Genomic DNA, 13,753 nt, shown 5'->3' on the forward strand with positions numbered 1-13,753 from the left:
AGCACCTCACTTTATTCTTTGAGAACTACAGAAATCCTGAATTGCCTGTGCTTTTTATTATTATTATTTTAATTTGGGTTTTAATTATGTACGTAAATAGCAACATGAACAACATGAGAACGAGGAGTTCTAAGGTCTGTACATGATCTCTAGGTGAGAGGATTTCAGATTAGTTTGCTTGTAGGATGGTACCACCCAAAATAACAGAGGTCTGGTCTAGTATTTCCTGAAGAAGAAAGCCAATTTAATACATTCAATACTGACTTCTCTGCCATTTTTCTGTAGAAATACTGATTTACTCTATGGAGTTTCCAATGTTTACCTACAACTGATTAAGATGGGCAAAGCATGGAGTTTTCTACTTAGTTCCAGGTGAATTCTTCACGTTTCCTGGCTTTTGAAAGTTCTCCTTCCACAAATCTTAAACCCCAGTCATATAATCTCTCCCCACTGACCTGGGCCAACACGATAGTTTGTTGTGGATAATACAGGGAGGCAGCTAATCCCACGAAACCAGGCGGATACGCTAGCTTCTTTATTTTTGAACCTCTAGCCAAAAGGAGTTCAATAAGGTCAGCAAAACCACTAACACCAAGTCTCGGAAAAAATCCAGGAGGTGCATTTTGGAGACAGTCATAGCTGTCTAACCCCCATTGAACTAAACTTTGCATCTTGGGCTTACTTTGGGAGTACGTGTCCTGACACCAGCTTGTGTATGGCTCGCAATAAATGTCGGAGCTGAGATGCTTTCTTCAAGCGGGTTCCTCGACTCCTCCACACACTGCGATTCACCCTCGGGAACTGAGTAGAGTGAAAGCTCGTCAATCTTCACGGAATTTTTGGGAGGTGAGTCTTTTTTCGGTGCTGCACAGACTTTGAAGGTGAACAAGCTCAGGCTGGCTGGCCTCACGGACCCCTCTGAATTACGTCTAACGTGTCGCTGGCAACTGTGGCTCCGGAAGGGTCGGTCACCCCAGCCTCGGCCACGCCCACAACAGAGAGGTGGCTACGGAGGCCCGGTAGGGCCTTGATTTCCCTAACAGCAAGCAAGCCGTGGTGCGGGTGACGGCAGTAGGGCAAACTCGGTGCCGCGAAGACTTAGTTCAGTCACTCCTGCCTGTGCTCTTGACGGGACTTTCTTTTTTTTTGTTTTGGTTTTTTTTTGAGACGGAGTCTCGGTCTGTCGCCCAGGCTGGAGTGCAGTGGTCTTGACGGGACTTTCAATTCAGGTATCCTGCCCTCCTCTGGCACACAACGTTAATTGTTTCCACAAGCTAAGTTCACCAGTCTCTCCGTACAGGGAAATGAAGTCCTGAGCGAAGTGACACAAGTATGGAAAAGGTTTAGAACTGATGTATTCTGGTAGTCATCCCCAAAGCGCTATCCATTTGTCCTGGTTACTACACCTCCAAAATTCCAATGTCCGAATTTTGCAATGTTTGTATTCTCTTTCCAGTATCTGATTGTTTACGTTCTCCTTCAGTTCTATGAGCTGCCTACGAACCTTCCACTAACACCCATTTTTAAGTTAATTGCCGTGGTCTCTGTTGCTTGCAATCAAAAACAAATCTGATATATTGTACATGTGAAACTGTAACTAATATATTGTACATGTAAAATGGGAATGATTATACTTCACTCATAAAGGTGGTATCAGGTTTTTTTTTTTTTTTTTTTTTTTTTTTTTTTTTTTTTTTTGAGATGGAGTTTTGCTCTTTTCGCCCAGGCTGGAGTGCAATGGCACCATCTCAACTCACCGCAACCTCCGCCTTCCGGGTTCAAGTGATTATCTTGCCTCAGCCTCCTGAGTAGCGGGGATTACAGGTAGGTGACACCACACCCGGCTAATTTTGTATTTTTACTAGAGATGAGGTTTCTCCATGTTGGTCAGGCTGGTCTCGAACTCCTGACCTTAGGTGATCTTCCCACCTTGGCCTCCCAAGGTGCTGGGATTACAGGCATGAGCCACCTCACCCGGCCCAGTTTTTTAAAATATATAAAATAATGTATATTAAAACTACTGACTTGAAGAATAAAACTTAGGAGGAACCCAGTAAGTATTGTTTGCTTGGTTTTTAAGATCCTTCCTATGTATTCTCATCTATATTCCTGGATTCTGCTGAGATGCTCAATGGATCCATGAGTCACATGCTTAATCTCCTCAAAGAACTCTCCGGGTGAGAGCATACACTCACCTTTTGGTCTTTTTGAGACACTGAGTAATAGTTGTTTAACCACACCCTTGACTTTCTCTTCAGAACACATTTTCCTAAGAATAAATCTAGTTTTAGCTTCTTTTGCAAAATGAATAAGCAGAGAATTTCCCAAATCATGAAATCCTGGTTTTTGTTTGATAGTCCTCCTCAATTTATCTCCCTCCTCTTGCATTTTATTATAAGCAGCAAGAAGAAATCTGACTGTACTTTCAACATGTTGCCTAAAATGTTCAGAAAAACGGCCAAGTTATTTGCTTACAAGTTGTGCTTCCACGTAATTGTAGGACAGAATTCAGCTAGGCTTTCTCTTTCTATATTATAAGGGTCTCTTCTCCTCCAGCTCCCCAGATCGAGTTCCTTATTTTTTTCTGAGCCCTCAACAGCAAAGCCTTTAATGTGCATATTTCTACCAACATTCTGTTGTTGGTAATATACATCTACTTTAAGATAATAGAGACTTTCTCTCCTATTCTCTTAACTTACTCCTGAGCCCTCATCAACAGGGCCTATAATACACGTTTTTCTACCAAGAGTCTGTTTAAAGCAGTATAGGCTTTTCCTTTCTAGTGCCTCAACATTTTTTGAGCCTCTACCTATTACTCAATTCCAAGGCCATGTTCACATTTTTAGGTATTTGTTACAAGATTTTTAAAGACAGTTTTTAGGTATTTAGTTAAATATAACATTTTAGATATTTGTTCCAGGTTTTAGATACGTAGTTTTTAGGTACCAAAATCTGTATGTTTCCCATGACTGTTATAACAAATTATCACAAATTTGGTGGCTTAAAACAATTGTTCTCTCCAAGTTCTAGAGATCTAATATCTGAAATCGATATCACTAAGCTGAAATCAGGGTATCAGTAGAGTTACACTCCCTCCGGAAGCTCTAAATGATAATCTGCTTCTTGCCTCTACCAGCTTCTGGTGGCTGCCAGCCTTTCTTGGCTTGTGGCCATGTACATCTAATCTCTGTCTCTGCAGCTACATTTCCTTCTCCTTCTGTGTCAAACCTCCTTCTCGTGAAGACACATGTGGATTACACTGAAGGCCCACTTGGATTATCCAAGATAATCCCCCCATTCTAAGATCTTTAATGTAATCAAATCCACAACATCCTTTTCTGCCATGTAGGGTGACATTCACAGGTTCCAGATGGTAGGATGTGGATACATTTTGGGGGTCATTATTTAGCTTACCACATGCTTCTTCTCTTTTTCTGGTTTTGCCTTTTCCAACTCTGTACAAAGTTGTCTGTGTAACAGGCCTCAGTGTGACATTCTGGAAACTTTAAAATTTAGCTGACTAAAATAATTTCATGTAGGAGAATATATGACATTGAAATTTAAATTTTGTTCAAGGGGCTTTATTTACTCTTGTTAATAGTAACTTTTTAAATATAGAACCAGATGGTGATTCAACACACACACATACAAATACACACACATCTGCCTGTTAGCATAATGTAAATCTTCCACTTACAATTATAATTTTACAAAAATCAGTTGAGGACATGCATTAATCTATAGTAAATCTGGCAGGAGTTCTTCAATACAAGATTTTATATGAAGATGTAAATGTTTATTTAGTTTGAAATGAACCAAACCAATCTGTACAGAAGAAACAACATAGAATTTTACTATTCCATACAATTGAGCATTATGTTCAAATACTATAAAGGATAAAGAAGTGAATTCCAATATTTTTCCATTTCTTTTCCTTCTAAATAGTTAATGTACATTCTTAACCTATTTTAGCTATTAAATTGTTTTTCTCTGTTATTCCAGGTTTCTCTTCATCTCTTTTGATCCTCAGTCTGTACATCCGAGTCTTTTGTCCCATAGTTTTTAACATGAAGTGTATACATTATTTTGCATTGCTGCTGTAAAAAATCATCACAAATGTAGTGGCTTTAAACAACCCAGATTTGTCACTCTTGCAGCTCTAGAGGTCAGAAATCTAAAATGGGTTAGCAGGGCTGTGCTATTTCTGTGGTCTCAAGAGAGAATTCATTCCCTTGCCTTCTCTACCTTCCATAAGCTTCCTGCATTTGTTAATTTATGGCCCCGACTTTCTTCCAGCAGCATAGTATCTTCCAATCTTTGTCTTTCTTTGCCCAACACATCACTTTTTTCTGACTCTAATCCTCCCCCTGCCCCCGATTACAATGGGCCCATGAGCATAACCCAGGTTAATCTCTCCATCCCAAGATCCTTAAATCAATCACATATGCAAAGTACCTTTTATCATGTGTGGTAAAATATTCATTGGTTCTGAGACTAGGATTAAAACATCTTTGGGGGTGGGATTAAAACATCTATTCGGGCTATCGCATGAAGCTTGCCAAAATTCAAATCCATGTCTTTGTTACTATTTGCAAAAAATCTTCAGTGTTTGCTATCACTAATGGTCAAAACTGCATTGTTTGGTTTGTGCAATGAATAACTTTCAAGTGGAATCTGAGACAAAAATTGGACCTTTCATTTGATAGAAGCATAGGCTCCATGACTCTCATAGGGTAAGATAAGTAAACATTCATCTTAATTGCAATCCATTTCTGACTTCTGTTTTAGTACTGCATGGCCCAGAATGTGTGGGCTATTGATACCCTTTTGGTGAGAGGCAGAGCAAAGAAAAGGAGGGCAATATTTGAAGCAGAGGGACCCCTCTTGCCCTGGTTAAGTTAAGAAGAAATGAACAAGGATCTCAGGGCAAGATCAAGAGAGGTGATTTATCACCTGGCCTTCAACTAGAAAGGAGAAGATAGTCCTTTCTAGTGGAGTAGTGGAATGAACATGACAGAGCTCCCAGGTGTGCAATTCTTTCAGCAAGCTGGTAGTATTAGTCAACTCACTTCACCTCTCTGGGTGAAGAGGTGAGCTCAGCTCATCGACCTCTAAAATCTTAACCAGTAGTAACTCTGAAGGATTAGCCTTGACATTTACTGATGTTGCCTGTCTTGCTTAATATTTTATAGTAATGAAAATATTACTTTGTAAGTACTGGGGAGAAATGTATTTTAACAACTAACAGAATTGCTACTTCTGAGAAAGTGGTAGAGAGGGATTTATCAAAGTCATCTTGCTTATAACAATAAGAAGTGTCAGCAGAGGAAAAAAGCGAATAAAACAGTTAAGTATTTTGTAATCTGAGGCTGAAAGATGCTGCCTGAGTAGTGACGATTTATATTAAGGAAAAATTCTTATCTTCCAAATCCCATCAGACAACATTACATGTTCTGCACAGATTTTTACTGCTTACATGACTATATTTAATGGAAAATACGCAATTATTGGAAAACACTGAGTGACTTGGGGCTTACGGAATGTGTTCTTTGGTGGCAATGAGAAATAAAAAGCAGTGCTTTCAGCTGTGAGGGGAAATTGCTTTAGTATTGCCGAGGTTCTAGAGTGTCATTGCATAGCATTTTAAATAAACATTTATTTGTTTCATTTTATTTATTCCTTCATTTAGTCAATCAGCAAATATTTATTAAGTGGATAGGCCCCACACTACACTGAATGTTAAACAAGATATAATGGACTAGATATAAACCCTATCTTTTGGGAATTTATTGTCTATCTGGAATAAATAGGTATAGCCACAACTAATGAGAAAACAAGGCATAAGGTATTATTTGCCACATGAACCATACAGAAGTATAGATAGATTATCTCTGTGCATAGGACTCAACAGTATTGAGTAAGTTGCATGTAAAGTACTTAAAATAATATCTGCCCCAAACTAGTCTATGTTCTTGGAAATCAGAGTAACAGTTACCTTTGGGAATGGAAGAAGGAATATGATTTTTTAAAAAAGGAGCAACAGGAGATTTCTGAGATTTTGGTAACATTCTGTTTCTTGTTCTGGATGCTAGTTACAGTGCTATGTTTTCTTTGTGAAAATTCAATAAGCTGTATACTGATTTTATTTTTACTTATATATTGTTTTAAAAATCAAAAAAAGTTTTGAAAAGCAGTGCTTCCATCGTGGTATGTTCAAAACAAATATTTGTTATACTCAAATCGCAACTCTTAGCAACTCAAAGTGAAGCAGCGAAGGTTCTTGGCTTCACTCAGGAAGAAATTCAAGAGCAAACTGGTGGTTAAAAAAACAGCTTTATTGAGGTGGGCAGCAGTGTTACAGTTCTGTGAGCTCCTGCAGAGCAAGGTTACTCCATAGGCAGTCATATTTATACCCCCTTTTATGGACATGTTAATTAAGGGGCTGGTTATTCAGAAAAAGCTAGAAAGTAGGCAATAACTTCCAGGTGTTGCCATGGCAATGGCAAACTGTCATGGTGCTGGTGGGCATGTCTTATGAAAAGGTACTTTCAGTTCCTCTTTCCAGTTTCTGCCAGTCTCCAACCTAGTCCCCAATCAAGTCTCACCTACCTCCTGCCTCAAAATGTGGGGAACAATCACTTCTGACTGAGGCAATGGGCAGTGATTTCAGGGAACAGGCCACTTCAACCAGATTCTCAAGATTAGTTGGATTATGTGCATACAAAAATAGGTGTAGAACTTCTAGTTTTAAAAAGTATGCCACATATTCAGGAAAGCATAATGATTCGGGGTGTGGACTGTGAAGTCAGATCTCAGTCTGAATACCAGCCCTATAGTTACCAGAAAAGGGTCCTGCTTCAGACCTCATGAGGGAGAGAGTTCTTGGATTTCATGGAAGAAAGAATTTTGGGGTGAGTCCAGAGTAAAGTGAAAGCAAGTTTATTAAGTAAGTAAAGAAACAAAAGAATGGCAACTCCATAAGCAGAGCAGCCCTGAAGGCTGGTTGGCTATGTTTATGGTTATTTCATCATATGCTAAACAAGAGGTGGATTATTTCATGAGTTTTCTGGGAAAGGGAATGAGGATTTCCCAGAACTAAGGATTTGCCTTCCATTTAGACCATGTAAGGGTAACTTCTGGACGTAGTAGCCATGGCACTTGTAAACTGTCATGGCACTGGTGGGTGTCTTTTGGCATGCTAATGCATTATAAATAGGTATAATACACAATAATTAGTGTGCAGTGAGCATGGCCAGAGGTCACTTTCGTCGCCATCTTGGTTTTGGGGGATTTCTGCAGCCTTCTTTATTGCATCCTGCTTTATCAGAGGAGTCTTTGTGACCTGTATCTTATCCTGTGACTAAGAATGCCTAATGTCTTGGGAATGCAGCCCAGTAGGTCTCAGCCTCATTTTACCCAGCTTCCACTCAAAATAGGAGTCAGTCTGCTTCTAATGCCTCTGACACTATGGTTTAATCTATTTTAATGCAAACTACTCAAACTTTTTGAAGCAGTTTTCTCATCTGTAAAGTGGGGATAAATGTCCCTACTTCACTGGATTATTATGATATCTAAATGAAATAGCCCATACAATGTCTTTGTCATAGAAATAAGAGCATTAGAAAAACTCAAGAAATGTTGTGATGATGATGTAATACAATGACATCTGCCTGAGCTGATAAACGTAAGGTTTATACTGGGTATTGACATATATCAGTTTCTCCTAAGGTGGTTTAATTCATGTAGCCTATAGATCTTATTTTTTTCATGAACTTTAAGACATTAGGTTATTAATTAGTACCAACAGACTTCAGAGGTATTGAAATGAAAAAATATTGTGAGATTGTATATTCATTTTTTTCAATTTTTATTTTATTTCTAATAATCATTAACATTATATTTTGTGTTCTATTTTTATCTTATCTGGTACTATATTTCTGAACTTCATTTTAATTAAATAAAAGTAGTAATAGTAATTACTACAAATTTTCAATTTCCTTTGAAATGTAAAATATTACAGAAAAGCATATGCATATCTTGGTATGAAATTGTACTCAACATTTCAAGGCCAGAGTGTATTATTCATTACAAACTACAACAAAAAGCTAATGGGAAAAACAATTGGAATCCATTGAAGTTGAATTATTAGAACATATTTCACAAGAGAGCATGTACTAGAACTATGGTATGATGATCAGAAATACTGCATCTGCCGTTCTTGATTTGCGTAAAAATCAGCATAAAAGAAACTTCAGTTAATTCATTTGGTCATTCATTCACCCAACACTAGTCAGTGAATATCTGCTCACATTTGTGGCTCAGGCACTAGAGGTAACATGGTATAGATTACAGATACTTTCCCAGACTCCTCCAGCCAATACCTACTCTTTGGAGGCACACTGACCTTCTTGTTATTCCAAGGTCTTCTCACATGTTTGTGCAATTGTCTCTACTTGGAATGCCTTTGCTGTCTTTCCAATTAACCTTTTCCCTGTAGATCTCCCTTCCCTTCTATTCAAATATAACCGGCATACCTGTTTTTCTACACTGAGTATGTATGCTTCTTATCCTGCCTTTGCACAACCCTACCTCTATGTACTCAGATTCATGGTCCAGACTTTTTCCTGCCCCAGTGCTCAGAAGTCTGATTCCAAGTGCTTCCCCCATTTCCCTACTCTTGCTTTATATCATTTGTTTGGGCTAAGACTATGGCACCCAGAAAAAAATCACAAGTTGTGGGATGCAGGAGTCAGTGGAAGAGGAGGCCATTCCTTCCTGTGCTCTACCTATTTTAAGCTTTGTTCCTGGCATGGCTGTGTCCTTCCATGGCCCCTTTCCTGTTACACAGCCTTTCCTCCATGGCTGCAGTTCACATTGTGCTCCAGTAACTCTCTATTTTTTCTTACTTTTTTTGTAATGTCTTTTTTGTTTTTATTATTTTTTAAATTTAATTTTATTTTAAGTTCTGGGATACATGTACAGGATGTGCAGGATGTGCAGATTCATTACGTAGGTAAACGTGTGCTGTGGTGGTTTGCTGCACCTATCAACCCATCACCTAGGTGTTAAATCCCACATGCATTAACTACTTATGCTGATGCTCTCCCTCCCCCCCGTCCCCCAATCAACAGGCCTCAGTGTGTGTGTTGTTCCCCTCCCTGTGTCTATGTATCCTCATGTTCAGCTCCCACTTATAAGTGAGAACATGTGGTATGTGGTTTTCTGTTCCTGTGTTAGTTTGCTAAAGATAATGGCTTTCAGCTCCATCCATGTCCCTGAGAAAGACATGATCTCATTCCTTTTTATGGCTGCACAGTATTCCATGGTGTATATATACCACATTTTCTTTATCCAATCTATCATCAATGGGCATTTGGGTTGATTTCATGTCTTTGTTATTGTGAATAGTTCTGCAAGGAGCATATGCATGCATGCATCTTTGTAATAGAATTATTTATATTTCCTTGGGTATATACTAAGTAATGGAATTGCTGGGTCAAATGGTATTTCTGGTTCTAGGTCTTTGAGGAATTGTCACACTGTCTTCCACAGTGGTCAGACTAATTTACATTCCTGCCAACAATGTAAAAGCATTCCTATTTCTCCCCAACCTCACCAGCATCTGTTGTTTCCTGACTTTTAAATAATTGCCATTCAGCCTGGTGTGAGATGGTATCTCGTTGTGGTTTTGATTTGTATTTCTCTAATGATCAGTGATGTTGAGCTTTCTTAAGTATGTTTTTTGGGCGCATAAATGTCTTCTTGCTCTTTTTGTGTTAGGGATGATAATGCATTACTACTGTTGCTAGTCTTTGGGTGCCTCAGTATCCCTTAACTCTGTTCACGTACATGTGTGTATTCCCCCTATATGTTGTTTCTTGGGCTGGATCTTCTTTCCTGCTGAAGGTCTTACTCATACATTATGTATAGTGTGTAACTTTGCTAAAATTTTTAATCAGATTATAATAATCTTTTTAAACAAACAGAGTTTTCTTTACAAGGATCTTCTGATTGTTAAGCATTTCTACTCTTTTCTGAAAAGAACAGTGCCTGCATGTAGTGGGATTAAATAAATGTTATACCTATGTATATGTTTTTTTCAACAAATTTTATGTAACAGTTGAGGAGTTTAAAGTCTACCAGATAATATATAATACTATAGGATGAATAGTAAGTACTTTATAGGATATTCAGTACAATACAATACTTAATACTATAAGTATTAAGAGGAAACCAGAGTTATTATGAGACTTATTAGAAGTGTTGGAATTGGATTTTGAAAAAAAAATTTTAGGTAATATTGATGACTTTGAAAGAGGTTGAGGTTGATTGCTTTGGTTCCCTACTTTTAGAGAAACAAACAATAATCTGATATGTTCCACCAAAACGATTTTAGCAGAAAGGAAGTCTGAAATTATTTTAATAGAGAAATGGTACAGGGCTGATTCATCCATTTTGGAAGTTAATGTCAGAGGTATAACTTTCATTTTATTATTTGTATAGTTTGAAAAATAAGCCCTAAATAAAATGCTCTTAACTATCATCACATCTGCAAAGTTTATTTTGTCATGTAAGGTAATGTATTCACAGGTTTGTGGGATTAGGACTTGGACATCATGGGGAACTTGTTATTCTGTTCATCACAGAATTTCTTATGTACGGTGTTTTCTAATGAAAATATTATTTTCATTAGAATTATTTGATCTCTCAACTACAAATACCAGAAATACATTAAGAATTTTCTAATATGTCACACGTCAAATTTTGGAACTCCCCATATGGAAATTTAATGGAGCTGATATTCATCCAACGTTTACCAAGTGCCAGAATGGGCCTGAGAAAAATACACAACAAAATAAAACAACAAAGTGGGAGGTAGAATTTATTTCAGTTGTCTTGTTTTTTCTTTTTTTTGAGACGGACTTTCTCTCTGTCGCCCAGGCTGGAGTGCAGTGGCACAATCTTGGCTCACTGCAAGCTCCGCCTCCCAGGTTCAAGGCATTCTCCTGTCTCAGCCTCTCAAGTAGCTGGGACTACAGGCACCTGCCACCACACCTGGCTAATTTTTTGTATTTTAGTAGAGACAGGGTTTCACCGTGTTAGCCAGGATGGTCTTGGTCTCCTGACCTCGTGATCCACCTGCCTAAGCCTCCCAAAGTGCTGGGATTACAGGTGTGAGCCACTGCGCCCAGCCAATTGTCTTGTTTTATAGGTGAGAAAGTTAGAAAGTAAATGTCAAATGAGTTGCTCATGTTCACATCCATAGTAAGTGATATGACAGGAATTTGAGACTAAATTTGGTTTTAGAGTTAGTGATGTTTTAAGGGTACCACATAATTTTAACTTCTACTATTTTATAGTAATGGAATATATATGGTCAGCAGGTATCAAATAATATCTAAGTTAGGGAATACCTGTTTTATTATATAGATTTAATATGTTTAAGTTCAATATCAGTTTAAATTATAATACAAATTAGTAATATTAGTCAAAAGTTTACAAGTCAAATTGACATGCATTATGCAAGTGCATTTTAGGGATTTTAACATTTACAAGACAAACATTGATCTACCCAGATCAATGTCTACTTACTATTTTGAGGCTTTGCTAGAAGAATCTAAAAATTAAAGATTGCAATCTCCTTTTCTGCAGACACTAAATATTACCAAAAATAAATTATTGCAAACATATCCAAGATTGCTAAGTGGTTTTAGAACCCTTGCTTCTTGATAAGAATTTTTAAATTGGCATTTTTCAGCCTCTGCTTAATACAGACATGTTTTTGCTCTAAATATAGTAAACATCTATTGCACTATATGCAAAGGACTGAGAAGCATTTCAAAGATAGTGCACAAAATATCACATTATTTTCTGAGTATAGTGTTTAAAAAATCTATCTTGCAATCACTATTTACCATGATCAGTCAATATGTAGTCTTTGAGAAAAGAACATTAGCTTGTTGAACCATAATTCAAAATAAGTCACAATTTAATCGTATTTTAAAAACACTCTGGTTAATTGTAATTAATGTTTGACAGTTTGAAAGACATCTGTTATATTAACATAATGGTTTTATTGCACATGAAATGCTGCACATTAAAAACTCAGTGGAGTTGAATGAGTATTTTGCAAGGAAAAGAAGAAAATCCTTGATAAAAACATGTAGTTTCTGTCTATTGTTTGCTAAACAAATAGGGCCTTTTTTCTCTTAACATGATAATTAATGAAATATATCTGTTTCTTTAGAAGGGAAATACACTTCCTGCTGTTTTGGTACAAATTGATCATTCTAAAGACAGTTTGGTCTTATGTTTTACAGTTTGAAAGTCATTGCTATACTTTGTAATTTCATGAATTTAGTTATTGCCAGCTGTGATTGTTAGAGGTCACTTAGACTCTTGGATTATTCCATACTATTTCAACAATATTCTAAATCAAACAAATAAATGAATGAAGCAAAATTCCCATACCAGATTTCAGAGATGATGCTAAACATCCTATAGAAAGCCTCTTCCCCTCATCCAATCTAAGATGTCAATAGTGCCATGGATGACAAACCCTTTCTTAAATCTATAATAAAAATCAAGAAGAAGATTTTGAAACATCAATATATTGATACAGTAAGGAGTAACTCTGACATAAGAAATGTGTGGAGGCAAACTTTATAAATGCAAACAAATCTACATTATTCTCCTGTCAGTTTAATCTATAGATTTGTGTTTATAAAAAGTTGCTTTCAAATGTAGGTTTGTGACTCACCTTCCAAAGCAAAAAACCTAGGAGTGAGTAATCTGGCTAAGAATTTATTTCACTAGGTGTTAATGTTTCTCCCTATTTTAAAAAAAATTGGGAACCTGAAATAAAGACACTAATTCGGTGTATTAAAAATGATAAAAATAGAAGAATAATTTTAAATTGGGACAATGTTAATACACAAAGGTGAACACTTACTAGAATTGGGCTGAATATTTTATTTAGGAAATTTAAAGAGGAACTCTTGGTAAGATGCAAGACTTTTGGGGTCCATAAATTTAATATTACCTATAGTTGATCCTACATTATTCAAGTGTTAATTAGCACAGTGCCTGAAATGTAAAAGTCACAAATATGCATGTGCTGAATTATTCAGTTTGCTGTAGACAGTGAGCAAAAAGCGGTTTGAAAATTCTTTGTAAAACTACAAGCCACTATGTAGAGGCATGGCCCAAATATTTCACTTCTATGCTCATGCTTCCACCTTTCCCAGAAATTTCTTTCTCTACCTTCTGTGCTTGGCTGCCTCCTACACATACCCATGTGTGCATGGGCACACATGGCACAAAACAGTCTGATAGGTAAACAAAAAATCAAACTCTTAACTAGACATAAGACATAGCTAACAGTTACTACATACTAGATACTGTTCTGGTGCTCAACATATTTTGGTTTGTTTATTTTTACAATAATCCTATGCTAAAAGTGCTTTCACCCTATAGTGTAATATTCTCCATCTTTTAAACAGTGTCCATAAAACATTCCTCTAATATCCCCCAGAGTTGATAACTATGGGATGGTTCTACTTGCTTGGAATACTCCTTTGTAAATATTATTTGTTGAATTTTAGTTCCTTCAAGGATCAGCCCAAAAGCTGTGTTTTATAGAAAAAATATTTCCCTATTCTCCCAGTTCTGGGAGCTCTTCTCTTTACTCTTAAATAAATTTTATGAGAAAGATACTCAATGTACCAGTTAACTTTATTTGTATAAAAATCCA

At 36.9% G+C, this 13,753-nt stretch overlaps 1 pseudogene; it reads right to left on the reverse strand.

Moving 5' to 3' along the window:
• Positions 1–228: 228 nt before the first annotated feature.
• LOC106995042 (MICOS complex subunit MIC26 pseudogene) overlaps positions 229–13,753 on the reverse strand; it is a 34,682-nt pseudogene continuing 21,157 nt past the window's right edge.

Source organism: Macaca mulatta, chromosome 20 (assembly GCF_049350105.2).
Source record: "Macaca mulatta isolate MMU2019108-1 chromosome 20, T2T-MMU8v2.0, whole genome shotgun sequence".
Taxonomy (NCBI): domain Eukaryota; kingdom Metazoa; phylum Chordata; class Mammalia; order Primates; family Cercopithecidae; genus Macaca; species Macaca mulatta.